This window comes from Arachis hypogaea, chromosome 13 (genome assembly GCF_003086295.3).
Source record: "Arachis hypogaea cultivar Tifrunner chromosome 13, arahy.Tifrunner.gnm2.J5K5, whole genome shotgun sequence".
NCBI lineage: Eukaryota > Viridiplantae > Streptophyta > Magnoliopsida > Fabales > Fabaceae > Arachis > Arachis hypogaea.
In genome coordinates, this window is record NC_092048.1 from 95,142,889 (window position 1) to 95,163,346 (window position 20,458).

Genomic DNA, 20,458 nt, shown 5'->3' on the forward strand with positions numbered 1-20,458 from the left:
ATTAAAGATTTGAGAAGCTGGTGTTGATGGGTATGCATGGCTGAAGCGTATGCGTGACCAAGAGTAACGTCCACATGACGCGTACGCGTGGCCAGTGCAGAATTCAAACGACGCGTCTACGTGGCTGACACGTACGCGTGACAAGCGGCATGTGCCTCAGTAAAGGAAAAATGCTGGGGCAACTTTCGGGCTACTTTTGGCCCAGTTTCAAGCCCGAAAAGGAAGACAAGAGGCTGGGGAGTGAAGGAGGAAGGCATCATTCCAATCATTCGTTCACACACATTAGTTTTAGATAGATGTAGAACTCTAGAGAGAGAGGTTCTCTCCTCTCTCTAGGTTTTAGGGTTTCTTCTTTTATTTTCAATTTCATCTAGGTTTAGGTTCTACTTCTTATCTTGATTCAAGTTCTTCTTTTAATTCCTTGTTATTACCTCTTTGCTTTCTTAGTTTTATATGTTGTTTTCTTTACCTTGTTGCTTTATTGTTCATGACTCCTTATTGATTCTAATTTTCTTTTAATGCACTTTGAGGTATTTTATGTTTATTGTCACTTTCTTTAATTTGTTGTTATTGTTTTCTTGCAATTGTTAGTCTTAGATTTTACTATTTCTTGTTAGTTTTCTATGTTTTTATTTTGTGCCTTCTAAGTGTTTAATAAAATGCATGGTTGGATTTTAAAATAGATTTTTGTGTTCTTGGCTTAGATTGAGTAATTTGGAGACTCTTGAATTGTCAAAGTCTTTTGTTAATTGGTGATTGAAAGTTGCTAGTTGGATTGAGCTTCACTAAATCTAGTCTTATATTAGGATTTTTGAACTTAAGTTGATTTTGCTCACTTGACTTTCCTTCAATCGTTAGAGGTTAACTAAGTGAGAGCAAAAGGCAATTACGATCACAATTGATGATGATAATGAGGATAGGAATTCCAATTCTCAACCCTTGCTAGAACTTTTCTTAGTTGTTAGTTTATTTTCTTGTTATTTACATTCCTTGTTCATCATTTAAAAAACTCCAAAAATACTTTCTCACAACCAATAATAAGTACACTTCCCTGCAATTCCTTTGAGAGACGACCCGAGGTTTAAATACTTCGGTTATTTTTATTGGTTTGGATTATGACAAACAAAGTTAACATTCACCGAGGATTGTATGTCAGTTTAGAACTATACTTGCAACGCGATTTTATGGAGAAATTCTTTACCAACATTTATCCTCCGTCAGCGCCGTTGCCGAGGACTGATGGTGATTGACAACTACCAGTTGTCTGATTGTTTAGATTAGGTATTTCTTTTAGTTTTGTTTATTTATTTATTTTTCTTTAAATTTTTGAATTTGGTTTTGTTTATTTTTCCTTAATTTTTTATTTTAAGTTTGGTGTCCCTTTAGTGATTCTCTTTTCTAAAATTTTCGAAAATATTAGTATTTAGCCTTGTTTAATTTTTCGAATTCTTTGGGTTATTTCCTTCTTATTAGTTTTTGAAATTTTCAGTTTAATTACTTATTTTATTTTATTTTATTTCTTTTTATATAGGATATCTCACTAGAAGTTCTCTATACTCTGACATAGAGATTCCTACCTTTCTTTGTTTTCTGTTTGTTTTTGAGCAGGAACAAGGATAAAGAACTCCTTCTTGAATTTGATCTTGAACTTGAGAGGACCTTAAGGCAGTATTTGCAACAAGCTAGAGCTTACAAAGCTGGTGAGAATCTCAGGAATACTTTTGAGAAGGAAGCCATGGATCCCAACAATCCCAATAATGCTGTTAATGGTAATGGTGGGAATCCAAATGGTAATGAGTAAGCTAGGAGCACGCTGAGCTCCTACACTGCACCCACTCCTGACTTTTATGGGCGCAGTATTTCAGTACCTTCTAAACGTGCTAACAATTTTGAATTGAAGCCCAATTGATCACTCTGGTGCAACAAAACTACCAGTTTCATGGACTTCCACAGGAAGACTCGAATTTGTTTATTTCTAATTTTCTGCAGATCTGTGACACTATAAAGACTAATGCAGTGAGCCTTGATGTCTACAAGCTCATGCTCTTCCCATTTGCTGTAAGGGATAGAGCAAAGCAGTGGCTGGATACTTAACCCAAGGAGAGCTTGGACTCTTGAGACAAGGTGGTCAATGGATTTCTAACCAAAATTTTCCCACCTCAGAAGCTGACTAAGCTGAGGGTGGATGTTCAAACTTTCAGGCAGAGAGATGGTGAGTCCCTCTATGAAGAAGACAATTTTGCAGGTGGTTCCTTACACATGAAGAAGACACCTGAAGAGGCTAATGAGCTTATTGAGATGGTTGCTAACAACCAATATCTATACTCCTTTGAGAGGAATCCTGTGAAGAAAGGATTTATGGAGGTGGACATCCTAGATTCTGAAAGAGCAAAACTCTCGCGCGATCTAGAATTTTCACAATAAATTCGCGTTGCAAGTATAGCTTCTAGACGGACAAGAATTCCTTTCTTACAAAAGTTTTGGTTGTCACTTAAGCAAACCCAATAAAATTGATAACCGAGTATTTAAACCTCGGGTCGTCTTCTCAAGGAATTGCAGGGAAGTATGACTTATTATTAGCTATGGAAAAGGTAGAATTTTGGGTTTTTAAAATAAGGAACAGGTAATTTAAATGACAAGAAAAATAAATTAATAATAATAAAACTCTTGGCAAGGTATGAGAATCAGAAGTCCTACCCTAGTTATCCTTATCAACGGTGATGAGAATTGGATTTTAATCCCACTTAGTTAAGTCAAGTGGACTAATTAGCTTGATCCTCAAGTCCTAGTCAATCCCTGTGGGAAGACTAGATTTAGAGCGATCCAGATCAATTAGTAATCTGCCAATTTCAACCACTGCTTTATTTGATAACTCAAGCGTCACCAATTACTTAACCAAAGCCAAAAGGAAGAAAATATCTAAATTAAATTAAAAGCATCAATATAAGTAAAGCAAAGCAATCTTAAATCTGAAATACCTCAATAATGTGTATTAAATAAGAAAATCATAACATGAATGTAGCATAAGTCAAGTTGAAAAGATAAATAATAATTAAAGTAATAAATAAGAATGGAAAATAAATTAAAGGAATATTAACCTTGTACTTGAAGAGAAGTAATCCTAAAATTAAGAGAAATCCTAATCCTAAATCCTAAGAGAGAAGAGAGAACCTCTCTCTCTAAAAACTACATCTAAAACTAAAAATTATGAATTATGAGCTCCTCTCCATGAATGAATGGATTCTCCCACTTTATAGCCTATAATCTGTGTTTTTTGGGCCGAAAACTGGGTCGAAACAGCCCAGAAATCGCTGGAGAAGAAATCTGCCACGCTGATTTCCGTCACTGCGATGCGTCCGCGTGGAGCGCACGTTCGCGTCACTTAGCATCAGGGCAACTATGGTATATTATATATCAAATCGAAGCTCTGAACGTTAGCTTTTCAACGCAACTAGAACCGCATCATTTGGACCTTTGTAGCTAAAGTTATAGCCGTTTGAGTGCGAAGAGGTCAGGCTGACAACTTTGCAGTACCTTCAACTTCTTGTATTCCTTCTATTTTTGCATGCTTCCTTTCCATCCTCTAAGCCATTCCTGCCCTATAAACTCTGAAATCACTTAACACACATATCAAGGCATCTAATGGTAATAAGAAAGGATAAATATTAGCAATTTAAAGGCCCAAGAAACATGTTTTCAATCATAGCACAAAATTAGGAAGGAAAACGTAAAACCATGCAAATAGTATGAATAAGTGGGTAAAGAGTTGATAAAAATCACTCAATTGAGCACAAGATAAGCCATAAAATAGTGGTTTATCATCCTCCCCACACTTAAACATTAGCATGTCCTCATGCTAAGCTCAAGAAAAACTATAAAGGGGTGAAGAGGAATGATAGAGAGTATGCAATGCAACCTATCTATGTGAATGCAACTACATGCAAAATGCTTTTACTTACTTGGTTAAGAGTAAATAAGTTCTTCCAGACAAACATAAGTTAGATTTCACTAATTTAAATCATACAATAAAAGACAAGTAAACTTGTAAGAAGACAGCTTATGAAAGCAGGGAACATAGAATCAAGCATTGAACCTTTACTATTAGTGTATATCACTCTAACTCTCAAGTGTCTAGGGTAATTCACTCTACTCTTCTCTAGTCATGCTTTCTAAACTTTGTTCTTCATCTAACCAATCAACAAATATTTAATGTACCAATACAAATATCATGAGGTCTTTTTAGGGTTGTAATGGGGCTGAGGTAAAGGTAAGGATATATGTATGGCCAAGTGAGCTTTATAAAGTGAATCCTTGATTAGTCTAAGATCTCACCTAACATATACATACTTTATACAATTTTAAAATACTTTACCTAGCTACCCGAATTTTTCCACTTTTGCATTACATGCTCATGTATCAAACTTATTTTTGAATTTTGTCCCATGTGCATTGAATTTTGTCCCATGTGCATTATATAATTTTTTTTCAATGCACATGGTAATTTAATTATTTTGATTTCACATGAGCATGCTTCCCAAATTTTCAAATAACTCATTCAATTTAATTCACTACTTTTTCATATCATCCCATGTTCCCATAAAATTCTCCACACTTAAATTATACACAATATCTATCTTAAGCTGACCAAGGATTCAACTTGGGATTTTTATTTTGTTTTTCTCCTTAAGGCTAGTAATGTGGTTATGAAATAGAAGGGGGTTAACAAGTTCAAAGTGGCTAACAAGGGTGATGTAAAAGGTAGGCTTATTTGGGATAAGTGAGCTAAAATCAAACAATGGCCTCAATCATATGCAAGCATGTAACACATTAAACATTGGACATATAGGATGAAACAAAATAAAGATTACAATCATAGAGAAGTAAACACACAAGAATAAAATATTTATGGTTAAATAATGTAACCATGTAAATAAGCTCAAAATCTCACAGATTGTGTGTTCTTTGGCTCAAACACCATGTTCCAAATACAACTTCAAACAAGTTTTAACATAAAAATTTTTCAATTTAAATTAGTGAAATTTTTCAAAAATAGAGTCCTAAAAAGAAATTTATTACTTTAACCAAGTAGTAACTAAATGCATAAAATCAAACAAACATGCAATTAAACAGGCAAATGCAACAACTAATTTAACAAAGAAAATTTAAACATTGGTGTTGAGACAGGAAGGTACTAACCCACGGAGATCGGTATTGACCTCCCCACACTTAAAGATTGCACCGTCCTCGGTGCATGCTAAGATGTGCAGGTGGATGGGCTGTTCCAACTAGCGCTTTTCTCCGAGGATTTTGCAGATGGACTTGTCTGTCTCCCCATATAAATGTCTTCCGCTTTCCTTCCGGGTGGCCATCCCAAAAGAAAAAAGGAAGAAAGGTAACCCAGTAATAAAGATAAGAAAATGAAATATGGTTGGGTTAATGCCAAATGATAAGGGTCTCATTTACAGGGAAGCTTCAACATGTACGTGAGAAAATAATAGAAGCACATGGCATACTAGTGGTGCAAGATTTGAAACATAGGGGAGGAGTGTGGGTAATGGAAGTATTAATACAAGCCCATGTCAATGCAAATGGAGTGTAAGTATCATAAAATATTGGCATTGGCAGATAATTAACATCATCCCACAGTGTAAAATAAGTTATTAAGAACCAAAGTAAATTCAAGAAAAGATGCAACAGTTGAATAAGAAAATTTTTAACACCAATGGAAAAAATAATAAATTTAGAAAAGAAAATAAAATATGCACAAAATTAAAATGCAATGAATGAAAGTATGCAAATAAATAAAATAAAATAAAATGAAAGTGAAAAAGGATGAGAAGTTAAAAAGATGAAGAAAAAGAAAGTAAGAAAGGAGAGAGAAAGAAGAAAAGATAGAAGAAATTAGGATTAGAAAATAATTGGCACTGATCTGGATAAGTTTGTGCGACGCATGTGATGCGGACGCATGGTTCACGCGTTCGCGTGGTGCGCGATAAGGTCAGGTGATGCGGACGCGTGGGTCACGCGATCGCGTGACTTGATTTGTGCTAGTGGCGCGAGAGCAGCCTTGCGTTCGCACAACTCTCTGTTTAGTTTGCTTATTGCCAAAATTTGGGTGACGCGTTCGCGTGGTTGACGCGATCGCGTGGATGGCCATATTTGCAAAACGACGCGGACGCGTGGGGCACGCGTTCGCGTGTTGGGGCTTGTGCTTCTAGCGCGGTTCCAGCCCCATTCCAGCCCAACATACTGCCATACACCCCTTTACGTCGATTTTACAGAGCCACGCATTCGCGTGGGTGACACGGACGCGTGGGAGGTATTTTTCCCGCATGACGCGGATGCGTCAGCGAGGCGGTCGCGTGGAGCAATTTGTGGCAAAGGCACGCCTCCAGCCACGCTTTCGCGTGACTCTCTGTTCACTTTTCTTTTCTTCCAAATGCACTGCTGACGTGGATGCGTCAGCGACACTGCCGCGTCGCGTGCATGTTTTTTTTATGCAATTATGTAGTATGCAATGCAATATGTAGTGTGATGAGCGGATAATTTATACGCTTTTTGGCATTGTTTTTAGTATGTTTTTAATATATTTTAGTTAGTTTTTATTATGTTTTTATTAGTTTTTAAATAAAATTCACTTTTTTGGACTTTACTATGAGTTTGTGTATTTTTTTGTAATTTCAGGAATTTTCTGGCTGAAATTGAAGGACCTGAGCAAAAATCTGATTCAGAGGCTGAAAAAGGACTGCAGATGCTGTTGGATTCTGACCTCCCTGCACTCAAAGTAGATTTTCTGGAGTTACAGAAGCCCAATTGGCGCGCTCTCAATTGCGTTGGAAAGTATACATTCTGGGCTTTCCAGCAATATAATAGTTCATACTTTGCCTGAGATTTGTTGGCCCAAACCGGCGTTCCAAGTCAGCTCAAGAATTCTGGCGTTTAACTCCAAAACTGGCACAAAAGCTGGAGTTAAACGCCCAAACTGGCACAAAAGCTGGCGTTTAACTCCAAGAAAAGTCTCTACACATGGAAGCTTCAATGCTCAGCCCAAGCACACACCAAGTGGGCCCGGAAGAAGATTTCTGCATTAATTATTGATTTCTGTAAACCCTAGGCTACCAGTTTTCTATAAATAGGACCTTTTGCTATTGTATTTTCATACTATGGATCTTTGAGAAGCCTTATGCTATCTTAGACACGTTTGGAGGCTGGCCATTCGGCCATGCCTAGACCTTGTTCTTATGTATTTTCAACGGTGAAGTTTCTACACACCATAGATTAAGGTGTGGAGCTCTACTGTTCTTCAAGTATTAATACAAAGTACTATTGTTTTTCTATTCAACTCAAGTCTATTTCTTCTCCAAGATATTCATTTGTTCTTCAATTTGATGGATGTGATGATCCGTGACACTCATCATCATTCTCACCTATGAACATGTGCCTGACAACCACCTCTGTTCTACTAGCAATGGCTTGAATGCGTATCTCTTGGGTTTCTAATCTAATATTGGAACCTTCGTGGTATAGGCTAGAATTATTGGCGGCCATTCCTGAGATCCGGAACGTCTAAACCTTGTCTGTGGTATTCTAAGTAGGATCTGGGAAGGGATGACTGTGACGAGCTTCAAACTCACGATTGTGAGGCGTGTGACAGACGCAAAAGGATCAATGGATCCTATTCCGACATGATCGAGAACTGACAGATGATTAGCCGTGTGGTGACAGCGCATTTGGAACGTTTTCACTGAGAGGACGGGAAGTAGCCATTAACAACGGTGATGCCCAACATAAAGCTTGCCATGGAAAGGAGTATGAATGATTGGAAGAAGGCAATAGGAAAGCAGAGATTCAGGAGGAACAAAGCATCTTCATACGCTTATCTGAAATTCCAACCGAAGAATTACATAAGTATCTCTATCTTTATTTTATGTTTTATTTATCTTTTAATTATCAATTCTCCATAACCATTTGAATCCGCCTGTCTGAGATTTACAAGGTGACCATAGCTTGCTTCAAGCCGACAATCTCCGTGGGATCGATCCTTACTCACGTAAGGTTTATTACTTGGACGACCCAGTGCACTTGCTGGTTAGTTGTGCGGAATTGTGACAAAGTGTGATTCACGTTTGAGAGCTCCAAGTCTTTGGTGCCATTGTTGATGATCACAATTTCGCATACCAAGTTTTTGGCGTCGTTGCCGAGGATTGTTCGAGTTTGGACAACTGACGGTTCATCTTGTTGCTTAGATTAGGTACTTTTCAGAATTTTTAAGAATGAATTCTAGAGTTTCAAGGTGATGTTCTTAGCATCACAAAAGCTGATTAATTCTCATCAATTTAGCTGCTGAATGTAATGTCCTGCTAAAGCTTGGCCAAACATGTCTAATCTTTTTAGACTGAAGCTTTAGACTAACATTGCATGATTCCTGGAATTCTCATTAAAAGTTTTGAATCTCTTTATTTTCTTTTCCATATAAGTTTCTAAAATCACAAAAAATTTATAAAACCACAAAAATAAAAAATATTTTATGTTTCTTGTTTGAGTCTAGTATCAATTTTTAAGTTTGTTGTCAATTGCATTCTTCTTGCATTTTTTGAAAACATGCAATATGTTCTTCATTGATCTTCAAGTTGTTCTTGATGATTTCAGTGCTCTGATCTTTAAATTCGCTTATTTTGTGTGTTTTGTTATTTCTCATATGCATTCTCAATTTGTTAGTGTCTCTTATATGAAAATTTTTAAGTTTGGTGTCCTGCATGCATTGTTTGATTTGAGTTTCCTAAGATTAGTTGTATTTTGATTGTTTCTCATCATTAAAAATTCAAAAATATTTTCAAAATCGTGTCTTTCCAAGTCAATAATACAGAGAATTGAAGATTCAGAATATTCAGCAGAGGAATCAAACAGAAAAAGCTGGGCGTTCAAAATGCCCAGTGAAGAAGGAAAACTGGCATTTAAATGCCAGCCAAGGTACCTAGCTAACGCCCAAAAAGGTAGAGTTTTGGGCGTTAAACACCAGAATGGATGCCATTCTGGGCGTTTAACGCCAGAAGGACAATAGAGGGAAGATTTTGTTTTTAATTCAATTTTTTTTCAAATCTTCATAATTTTTCAAAATCAAATCTTTTTCAAATCATATCTTTTCAATCATATCTCTTCAAAATCAATTTCTTTCCATTTTTTTTATTTATTACTATTTTCGAAAATCCTGGTTATAATTAATAATTTACTTCAAAATTTTCTAGTTGTTACTTGCCTATTAAGAAATGATCAAAAGTTTTAATTCTAGAATTATATCTTCTAATTTCTTGTTAGTCAAGTAATTAACTTTAATTTTAAAACTTTCTCTTTTTAGTTTGATTTTCAATCATATCTTCTCAATCATATCTTTTCAATCACATCTTTTTCAAAATTAACTCTCAATCACATCTTTTTGATTTCTAATTTCAAAATCTTTTTCAAAAATCACTTAATTTCTTTCCTAATCTTAATTTTCGAAAATTTCAATCAATTTTTTAAATTTCTTTTAATTATTTCAAAATCTTTTAATTAATTTTCGAAAATTCTTCCCCTCTTCTCACATCCTTCTATTTAAAGGACTAACACTCCTCCTCAAGGTACAATTCGAACTCCCTCCTTCTTTATATGTTCGAATTCTCTTCCATCTACCTCCTCCTTCTATTCTTCTTTTCCTCTGACACCTCAAGGAATTTCTATACTGTGACATAGAGGATTCCCTACTTTCTTGTTCTCTTCTTTTTCATATGAGCAGGAACAAAGATAAAGGCATACTTGATCAAGCTGATCCTGAACCTGAAAGGACCTTGAAGAGAAAAATAAGAGAAGCTAAAGCACAATTCTCTCTAGAAGGCCTAACAGAAATCTTCAAGGAAGAAGAAACCATGGCAGCCGAAAACAACAATGCCAACAATGCAAGGAAGGTGCTTAGTGACTTTACTGCACCTACTCCCGACTTCTATGGGAGAAGCATCTCAATCCTTGCCATTGGAGCAAACAACTTTGAGCTTAAGCCTCAATTAGTTTCTCTAATGCAACAGAATTGCAAGTTTCATGGACTTCCATTGGAAGATCCTCATCAGTTCTTAGCTGAATTTTTGTAAATCTGTGACACTGTCAAGACCAATGGGGTTGACCCTGAAGTCTACAGACTTATGCTTTTTCCTTTTGCTGTAAGAGACAGAGCTAGGACATGGTTGGATTCACAACCTAAAGAAAGCCTGAACTCTTGGGAAAAGCTAGTCAATGCCTTCTTGGCAAAGTTCTTTCCACCTCAAAAATTGAACAAGCTTAGAGTGGAAGTCCAAACCTTCAGACAGAAGGAAGGTGAATCCCTCTATGAAGCTTGGGAAAGATACAAGCAATTAATCAGAAGATGTCCTTCTGACATGCTTTCTGAATGGAGCATCATAGGAATTTTCTATGATGGTCTGTCTGAACTATCCAAGATGTCATTGGATAGCTCTGCTGGAAGATCTCTTCATCTGAAGAAGACGCCTCCAGAAGCTCAGGAACTCATTGAAATGGTTGCAAATAACCAATTCATGTACACTTCTGAAAGGAATCCTGTGAATAATGGGACAAATCAGAAGAAAGGAGTTCTTCAGATCGATACTCTGAATGCCATATTGGCTCAGAATAAAATATTGACCCAACAAGTCAATATGATTTCTCAGAGTCTGTCTGAAATGCAAGCAGCAATAGGCAGCACTAAGGAAGCTTCCTCTGAAGAAGAAGCTTATGATCCTGAGAACCCAGCAATGGAAGAGGTGAATTACATGGGAGAACCCTATGGAGACACCTATAATCCTTCATGGAGAAATCATCCAAATCTCTCATGGAAGGATCAACAGAGACCTCAACAAGGTTTCAACAACAATAATGGTGGAAGAAACATGTTTAGCAACCTAGAGACAGAGCTAGGATATGGTTGCAAAATACCTGTAGAAGCCCAGGAACTCATTGAAATGGTTGCAAATAACCAGTTCATGTATACTTCTGAAAGAAATCCTGTGAATAATGGGATGACTCAAAAGAAAGGAGTTCTTGAGATTGATACTCTGAATGCCATATTGGCTCAGAACAAAATATTGACTCAGCAAGTCAATATAATTTCTCAGAATCTGACTGGATTGCAAGCTGCATCCGGCAGTACTAAAGAAGCCTCCTCTGAAGGAGAAGCTTATGACCCTGAGAATCATGCAAGGGAAGAGGTGAATTACATGGGAGAATCCTATGGAAACACCTATAATCCTTCATGGAAAAATCATCCAAATTTCTCATGGAAGGATCAACAGAAGCCTCAACAAGACTTCAATAATAATAATGGTGGGAAAATTCGGTTTGGCAATAGCAAACCTTTTCCATCATCTTCTCAGCAACAAACAGAGAATTCTAAGCAGAGCCACTCTGATTTAGCAACCATTGTCTCTGATCTAATCAAAACCACTCAAAGTTTCACGACTGAAACAAGATCCTCCATTAGAAATTTGGAGGCACAAGTGGGTTAGCTGAGTAAGAAAATTACTGAACTCCCTCCTAGTACTCTCCCAAGCAATACAGAAGAGAATCCAAAGAGAGAGTGCAAGGCCATAAACACGTCTCACATGGCCGAACCTGGAGAGGAGGAAGAGGCAGTAATCTCCACTGAGGAAGACCTCAATGGACGTCCACTGACCTTCAAGGAGTTCCCTAATGAGGAACCATGGAAATCTGAGGCTCAGACTGAGACCATAGAGATTCCATTAAATTTACTTTTGCCATTCATGGGCTCTGATGAGTATTCTTCCTCTGAAGAGGATGAAGATGTTGTTGAAGAGCAAGTTGCTAAGTACCTTGGAGCAATCATGAAGCTAAATGCCAAGTTGTTTGGTAATGAGACTTGGGAGGATGAACCTCCATTGCTCATCAAAGAACTAGATGACTTGACTAGGTAGAAATTACCTCTGAAGAGACAAGACCCTGGAAAATTCTCCATCCCTTATACCATAGGTACCATGACCTTTGAGAAGGCTCTGTGTGACCTGGGATCAAGTATAAACCTTATGCCTCTCTCTGTAATGGAGAAGCTAGGGATCATTGAGGTACAAGCTGCAAGAATCTTACTGGAGATGGCAGACAATTCAAAGAAACAGGCTTATGGACTTGTAGAGGATGTCTTGGTAAAGGTTGAAAACCATTACATCCCTGCTGATTTCATAATCCTAGAGACTGGGAAGTGTAGGGATGAATCCATCATCCTTGGCAGACCCTTCCTAGCCATAGCAAAAGCTGTGATTGATGTTGACAGAGGAGAATTGATCATTCAAGTGAATGAAGACTCCCTTGTGTTTAAAGCTCAAAGATATCCCTCTGTCACCATTCAAATTCAAACCACTTTCCCACCCAAACCCACCCATAATGGCCGAACCATACCCCCCTCCCCGCTCCTATATAAACCCATCTTCACTCCTTCATTTTCACACAACCTAAACACCACTTCTCCCCCTGGCCGAAACACAAAGCCCCCTCCATCTCCTCTATTTCTTCTTCTTCTACTCTCTTCTTTCTTCTTTTGCTCGAGGACGAGCAACCTTATAAGTTTGGTGTGGTAAAAGCTAAAGCTTTTTTGTTTTTCCATAACCATTAATGGCACCAAAGGCCGGAAAAACCTCTAGAAAGAGGAAAGGGAAGGCAAAAGCTTCCACCTCCGAGTCATGGGAGATGGAGAGATTCCTCTCAAGGGTGCATCGAAACCACTTCTATGAAGTTGTGGCCAAGAAGAAGGTGATTCCCGAGGTCCCTTTTAAGCTCAAAAGGGCGAATATCCAGAGATCCGACATGAGATCCAAAGAAGAGGTTGGGAAGTTCTCACCAACCCCATTCAACAAGTCGGAATCTTAATGGTTCAAGAGTTCTATGCCAATGCATGGATCACCAAGAACCATGATCAAAGTATGAACCCGTATCCTAAGAATTGGCTTACAATGGTCCGAGAGAAATACTTAGACTTTAGTCCGGAAAATGTAAGGTTGGTATTCAATTTGCCTATGATGCAAGGAGATGCACACCCATACACTAGAAGGGTCAACTTTGATCAAAGGTTGGACCAAGTCCTCATGGACATCTGTGAATAGGGCGCTTAATGGAAGAGTAATTCAAGAGGAAAGCCGGTTTAACTAAGAAGGCATGACCTCAAGCCCGTGGCTAGGGGATGGTTGGAGTTCATCCAACGCTCAGTCATTCCTACTAGCAACCGGTCAGAAGTTACTATAGACTGGGCTATCATGATTCATAGAATCATGATTAGAGAAGAAGTAGAAGTTCATGAGGTTATATCCCAAGAACTCTACAAGGTGGCGGACAAGTCCTCCACTATGGCAAGGTTAGCCTTCCCTCATCTCATTTGTCACCTCTGCAATTCAGCTGGAATTGACATAGAGAAAGACATCCTCATTGATGAGGACAAGCCCATCACTAAGAAAAGGATGGAACAAGTGAGAGAACCTCACTAAGAGCATGAGGAAACTCCTCATCATGAAATCCCTGAGATGCCTCAAGATATGCATTTTCCTTCACAAAACAATTGGGAGCAAATCAACACCTCCCTAGGAGAATTAAGTTCCAACATGGGACAACTAAGGGTGGAGCACCAAGAGCACTTGATGAGAGAACTTTTGCGTAGTCTAGAAATTTGCGGATAAATCCTCGTTGCAAGTATAGTTTCTAAACCTTCAAAAGTCCTTTCATACAAACGTTTTGGTTGTCACAAGTAACAAACCCCTTAAAATTGATAACCGAGTATTTAAACCTTGAGTCGTCTTCTCAAGGAACTGCAGGGAAGTATGTTCTTATTACTGGTTATGGAGATTGTAAATTGGGGTTTCAAGAATGAGGAACAAGTAACTTAATGGCGGGTAAATTAAATGGCAATTAAAATAAATAAATAACTGTAAAGCAAAATTTTGGCAAGGTATGAGAAATTGGAAGTCCAGACTTAGTTATTCCTATCAATAACAATGAAAGTTGAATCTTAATTCTACTTATTTAACCTTTACTAAAGTAAAGGAAAGTCAAGGGACTAATTAGTTTGATCTTCGAATCCTATTTATTTCCTAAGAAAATGTTGGGATTATTGAAGCTCAGTTCAATTAGCAAAGATAACAGTTATCAATTATGTTGAGATAAGATAACTCCTGAGTTACTGCTTTCTTAACCAAAACCAAAAGAAGAAAAAGTAAATTTGCTGGAATAAAAATGCCTTCAGATGTAAAGCAACAATAACATAAATTAAAGAAAGCAATCATGAATTGAAATACCTCAAATAATATTAATAAGGGAAATTATAATCTAACATGAAGAGTTCATAAACTAAATTGGAAGAATAAATAAAAATAAAGAACCTGGGATTGAGAGTTACTCCTAAAACTAAGAGAAGTCCTAAATCCTACGAGAGAGAGAAGAGAGAACCTCTCTCAAAACTAGATCTAAATCATGGAAAGTAACTAAATTGGCAAGCTCTTCTTGAATGGATGCGTTCCCACACTTTATAACCTCTGGTCTATGCTTTCTGGACTTGGATTGGGCCAAAAAGGGCTTCAGAAATCACTGGAAGCATTTTCTGCAATTGCTAGTGCGTGGCCTCTGTCACGCGTCCGCGTGGATCATGCGGTCGCGTCATTCGGAGCTTTTCTTGTCATGCGGTCGCGTCAGTCATGCGGTCGCGTCGCTGTTGATTCGCGTTTGGCACGCGATCGCGTCGTCCATGCGATCGCGTGGATGCCAGTTTCTTCAGAACTCCGTTTTGTACTTTCCTTCCATTTTCATATGTTTTCTTTCCATCCTTTAAGTCATTCCTGCCTTAGAAGATCTGACTCAACACACTAATCACGGCATCGAATGGAATTAAAGGTGATTAAAATAATTAATTTAAAAGCATAGGAAACATGTTTTTCACATACATCACATAATAAGGAAGGAAAAGTAAAACCATGCAATTAACATGAATAAGCGGGTGAAGGATTGAATATATCACTCAAACTAAGCACAAAATATATCATAAAATATGGCTTTATCAACCTCCCCACACTTAAACAATAGCATGTCCTCATGCTAAATCCAAGGTAATAAGTAAGGTCATAGTGATGGAATGTCATGCAATGCAATCTAATCTAAATGCAACTACCTAAATGCATCATGCAATTCTAATTTATTCATTTATATATAAAGCTTACAGGTAGTTAAATTAATTCACATTCTCAAGGAGTCATATATGTAGCCAAGCCTTAGATAATCAATAAGCATTTTTACAATTGAGATGGGAGAAAAAGCATTTTATGAACTTGCAAGACAATTAGATAATTCAAACAGAGATAAATGCTAATGAGCTATTAAACCCTCACTGGATTTGTGTTTACTCTCTAGTCACTCAGTGTTTATTGGGTTAATCACTCTATTCCTCTTTTTATTCTTCCTTTCTATAACCTTGTTCTTCATCTAACCAATCAACAATTATAGAATACAATCATACCAAAAATCATGAGGTGTTTAGTTAAGGTTGTAATGGGGCCAATGGTAAAGGTAAGGATATATGTATAAGGCTAAGTGAGCTAATAAGTGAATCCTTAATTAGACTAAGATCTCACCTAACATACATACTTAGTAAAACAAAACTTCTTTACATATTTTCCCATATTTTCCCACTTGATGCTACATGCTCATGTTTCAATTTTTCTTTTTATCCCACTTGCATTGCTTTTATTTTGCGTTTGGGGAATTCTTTTGTATCCCCTTTATTAAATACTGAAAAATAACTCTTTTTTTTTAATGCACATGGTAATTTAATCACCTTGATTTCTCATGAGCATGCTTCCCAAAATTTCTTAATTTGAGTTATTTTATTCCTTTCAACTTTTCTACCTTTTGTTTTTATCATCCATGTTCCCGATAGGTTTCCCACATTTTAAACTATTCATAATTTTCTATCTTAAGCTAACCAAGGATTCAACTTGGGATTTTATTTTGTTTTTCTGCTTAAGGCTAGTAGTGTGGCTAATAGAATAAAAGGGGATTTAAAGGCTCAAGGGGGCTAACAAGGGTGATGTAAAAGGTAGGCTATTTTGGGATAAGTGAGCTAAAATCAAATAATGGCCTCAATCACTCTCTTGGTATATATCTACATTCTATATTCTATATTCTATAATCGGACATATAGATTAAAACAAAGTAAAGAATACCAGAATATAAAAGAAGGGCGGAACACACAGCAATAAAAAATTATTCTTTGAATGTAACCATACAATTAAGCTCAAAACTCACAGGCTATGTGTTCTCTAGCTCAAAAATCATTTATCACTTATGTATGTCATGCAGGTTTAGTTAAAAATTCTCATTATTCTCAATGTAAAACTTATATTGAATGGCTTTAAAGTTCTAGTGTTTCTCCTTGATGAAGTGTTGTTAACTAACATGTAATGCTATATATACAAGGTGTGGGTTGTTTTGATTCTGTTAAAGTCTCTAGTTTACTTCCCTTTTTATATTTTCCAATTTAAACTAAGCTATCTTATGCTAAAAGGGGTAAACTATATTAATTAATCCACAATTTCTATAACTAATAAGTTAGAATTGCAACTAAACTAAGTGGCTAAAATATGAACTAAAAATGCAAAATGCAGAAATAGAGTAAAAATACATGAAAGTAGCAATGTATAAGTACTCAGAAAATAAAAAATAAAAATAAAGAGAAAAATACAAAAAAATATCCAAAATAAAAGAAAAATAGTCTGTAGTGGTTCACCAAAATAATACGCCAGAGATGGCGACCTCCCCACACTTAAAATGTAGCATCGTCCCCGATGCTCACTTAAGCCAGGTGTGAAGGGGTGTCATCACTGGAAGGGATGGTAGCTGGGGTCTCTGTGGTGGCTGGCTGAATGTCTGGCTGCTGGAGAGGAGGGGCTGTTTGAATGGGGATCTCAGGATCTGTAGCTTGGATCTGCTAGGGTGCTGCCTGCTGGGTGTCTGCCTGCACTGCCTCTCCCTGGGGATGGGTCTCTGCCTTAGGCGCATCCGCCTCCTCTTCAGATGCCTCGGATGGTGTGTCAGGTTCAGAAGGGATGTCACCGGATCATATCATCAGCTTCAGGTGCTCATAGCGTCGCTTGTTGCGACGCTCCATCTGGTCAAGTCGTCGAAACAAGCGGTGCACCAAATGATAGACAGGCTCTGTGGCAGGTGGAGGTGCAGTGGTGGTGGCAGGGGTAGGTGGTGTAGCAGTGGAGGAAGAGGGACCGGCAGATGGTATAGCTGTATCATCAGCAGTGGCAGTCAGGAATGGAGGTCTGTAGCCCAAGGCCAGGAAGTTCCTGCTGTGCGGGATAAGCTTCTTGCACTCTGCAGTAGGTGGCCTCTCATCAGCATCCTCCCATGGCACGTCAGCTCGACGGCCCAACTGTGTAACCAGATAGGGAAAGGGAAGAGTGCCTCGGATGTGGACCCTGGCCATATAGTGCCGGATAAAGCGTGGCAGGTACAGGTCCTTACCCTCCATCATACACCAAAGGAGGGTGATCATAGCGGCTGGTATCTCAGTCTCGTGAGTACTCGGCATAATGTAGTTGCTGAATATTTGATGCCATAGCCGAGCCTCATCGTTCAGGTAAATCCGCTTGATCCCTTTCGGCATGGTGGTGTTCTGACCCATGATCCAAGGAACTGTCGGGTCAAGGGCGATCCTCGCCTTTACTGCGTCCCAGTCAAATCGTATATAGCGCATATCCTCCTCAGCTTTCTGATAGCCATCTGTCTGATCAGTCTTAGGTAGAAGTTTCAGAACCTCTTCTATTGCCTCCTCAGTAACCAGAATCTGCTTCCCTCTGAGGTTCACTGCATCTAGGGAAGTTTTGAAGTAGTTGCAGTAGAATTCCCTAACCCAAGATGCATTAACCTCAGTCAGAGGTCTCTACAGAAAGAACCAGCCTCTTTGTTTGATCTGATCAGAGGTGTATTGCTGGAGTTCTTCTGGGATCTTCAAAGTCCACTCCAGGTATAGGTTCCTGGAGTTTGCAAACACCGGATACTTCAGCTCACAGTATCGGTTTGCAAACTTTACTGGGTCATTGGCGGGAAGTAGCTGGTCGGCCTTCTCCTGCGGGGTAAAGGCTTTCTCCCGCAAGGAGGCATCATGCATGAGGTCGATGATAGACACGGAGGCTTCTCCTCGTTTCCTTTTGCCAGTAGTGGCCTTGCCTTTTCCCTTTCTCTGGGAATCTGACATCCTGAAAAACAGAAAACCAGGATATAATAAAAATAGGAAAGCAAATAGGCAAATAATCAAAGAAAACACAAAGTGGCAAAGGAGCAATAGGATAATGAATATGAGTAAAGTAAAATGTGCATTTAGGATTGTATAGGAGTGAAAAGTCTGAAAAGAAGAAATCACAATCCAAAATGTAATTGAATGCAAGTTAAATAGAAAAATTAACATCATGCCTTGGTTAGAATGTTAAAAGAAAGTGAAAGAAAAGCAAAAAAAAAGATGTTTTGAAAAGGTTAGGTTGGTTAGATTTAAAATTAGTGAGTCAGTGAAAAATGGGTTAAAGTAAGAGGCATAATGAAAATAGTCCAAGTAACAAGTAATCACAGGTAGAAGCTATAGGTAACTCATATTCAAACAAGTAAAACAGTTTGATGATGATTCAAATAGAGATAAGGAAAGCAAAAATAGGAATCAAACATCAAAATTGTAGTTTAGGAACCAGGAAATCAAAGAGGATAAGAATGCATGCCCTGGCATTCATGAATGGTTTGGCTAAGCAGAGGAAAATAGAGTTCAAGATTCCAAAATCAAAACATGAATGAAAGTAAAAAAGATTTATAAAAAATTTGGGCAGCATTCCGGCTAAAATTGGATTTTCCCGAAAAATAAACAGCAATCAAACAGTTCATATGAATTAAAAAATCAAGCTGCAGTTACATATAATGAATATAAGCATGAAAATTCAGTGTAAAGAGCAGCAATATACAAGAAATACAGCATATGAACAAGATCACAGCAACAGCAGATTTGCAAATTTGATGAACAGTGCAAGTAAACAGACCTAAATCCACTAACCACATCCTAGGCTACCTAACAACCTAAAATCCACTACAACATGCATATCTAACTAGCCTAAACATGAACATAAACGGAAAAATAAGAATAAATACGAATGGATAAAAGGGATTGCATGTTGCGAAACCTGGAAGGCCGAATAATGAGAATAGGCAGAAAGGTGGCTGGTGGTGGGGATGATGGTGGCATCCGGTGCTGGGCACGGTGGCTGGCGGTGGTGGGAACGGAGGCGCGGCTGTTCGGGGCAGGGGGGAAGAGAGGGTAATGGAGGTAGGGGAAGGGAGGGGGAAAGGGGTGGTGTTGCTGGTGGAAGGGGGGTTGTGGTTGGGACGGTTGGCGGCGGTGGGTGGTGGCGCGGAGGGGAGCAGTGGCGGAGGAGGAGGGAGAAAGAAGAAAAAGGAAGAAAGAAGGGGGAAGGAGGGAGGGGGGGTGGGTGGCGGCGGCGTCTTGGTGGCCGGCGGCATCTGGGTGGTGGCGCAGAGGTGGCTGGGTGGTGGTTGTAGTTTGGAAGAGGAGAGAAGGAGGGGGGTGTGGTTCAGGGGGGTGCGAGAATAGGGTTTCGCGTGACCTGGGGGTTATAATTTGAATCCACGCGGCCGCGTGGGGCACGCGGTCGCGTGGCTGGAGCGAAAAAGGTGGTTGAAGCGATCGCGTGGATAACGCGATCGCGCGGAGGGCAAAAAGGGTAAATGACGCGATCGCCTTGGGCATGCGATCGCGTCGCTGGAATTTGTGCTAAACGCACGAATCCAGCGTCGTTCCAGCCCAACTCTCTGTCTCCTTTTGGGATTTGTGCAATCCATGCGACGCGATCGCGTCGCTCACGCGGTCGCGTGGGATTGATTGTGTGCAAGTGACGCGATCGCATGAGGCATGCGATCGCGTGGGCCATTTTGTGCTAGACGCACAATGGTCACACGATTCCAGCCTAACTTTCTGGACATTGGATATTTACGCCGATCTCCAGGTCACGCGGCCGCGTGGATGACGCGGTCGCGTGGGAAGTGTAGTTCGCCATTTGACGCAATCGCATAGGGCATGCGGTCGCGTCACGCACCCTTTTTTTTATATGCAGAATGTGGAATGCAATATGCAGAATGCAGTGCTTAATGTGAATGCTATGCATGATTCCAGGTTCAATAAAATAAAATGAAATTCAAAAACAAACAAAACTAAATAAAATTAAAATTGCAAAAGGAACGATCATACCATGGTGGGTTGTCTCCCACCTAGCACTTTTAGTTAAAGTCCTTAAGTTGGACATTGGAGGAGCTTCCTGTTATGGCGGCTTATGCTTAAATTCATCCAAAAATCTCCACCAATGCTTGGAATGCCAATAGCCTCCGG

General features: G+C 38.8%; 1 non-coding gene across 1 annotated transcript; it reads right to left on the reverse strand.

Moving 5' to 3' along the window:
• Positions 1 to 10,304: 10,304 nt before the first annotated feature.
• On the reverse strand, positions 10,305 to 10,412 carry LOC112738650 (small nucleolar RNA R71). Its single transcript, XR_003169597.1, has one exon. It is a non-coding gene; the product is annotated as a small nucleolar RNA R71 (small nucleolar RNA).
• Between the last annotated feature and the right edge of the window lie 10,046 nt (positions 10,413 to 20,458).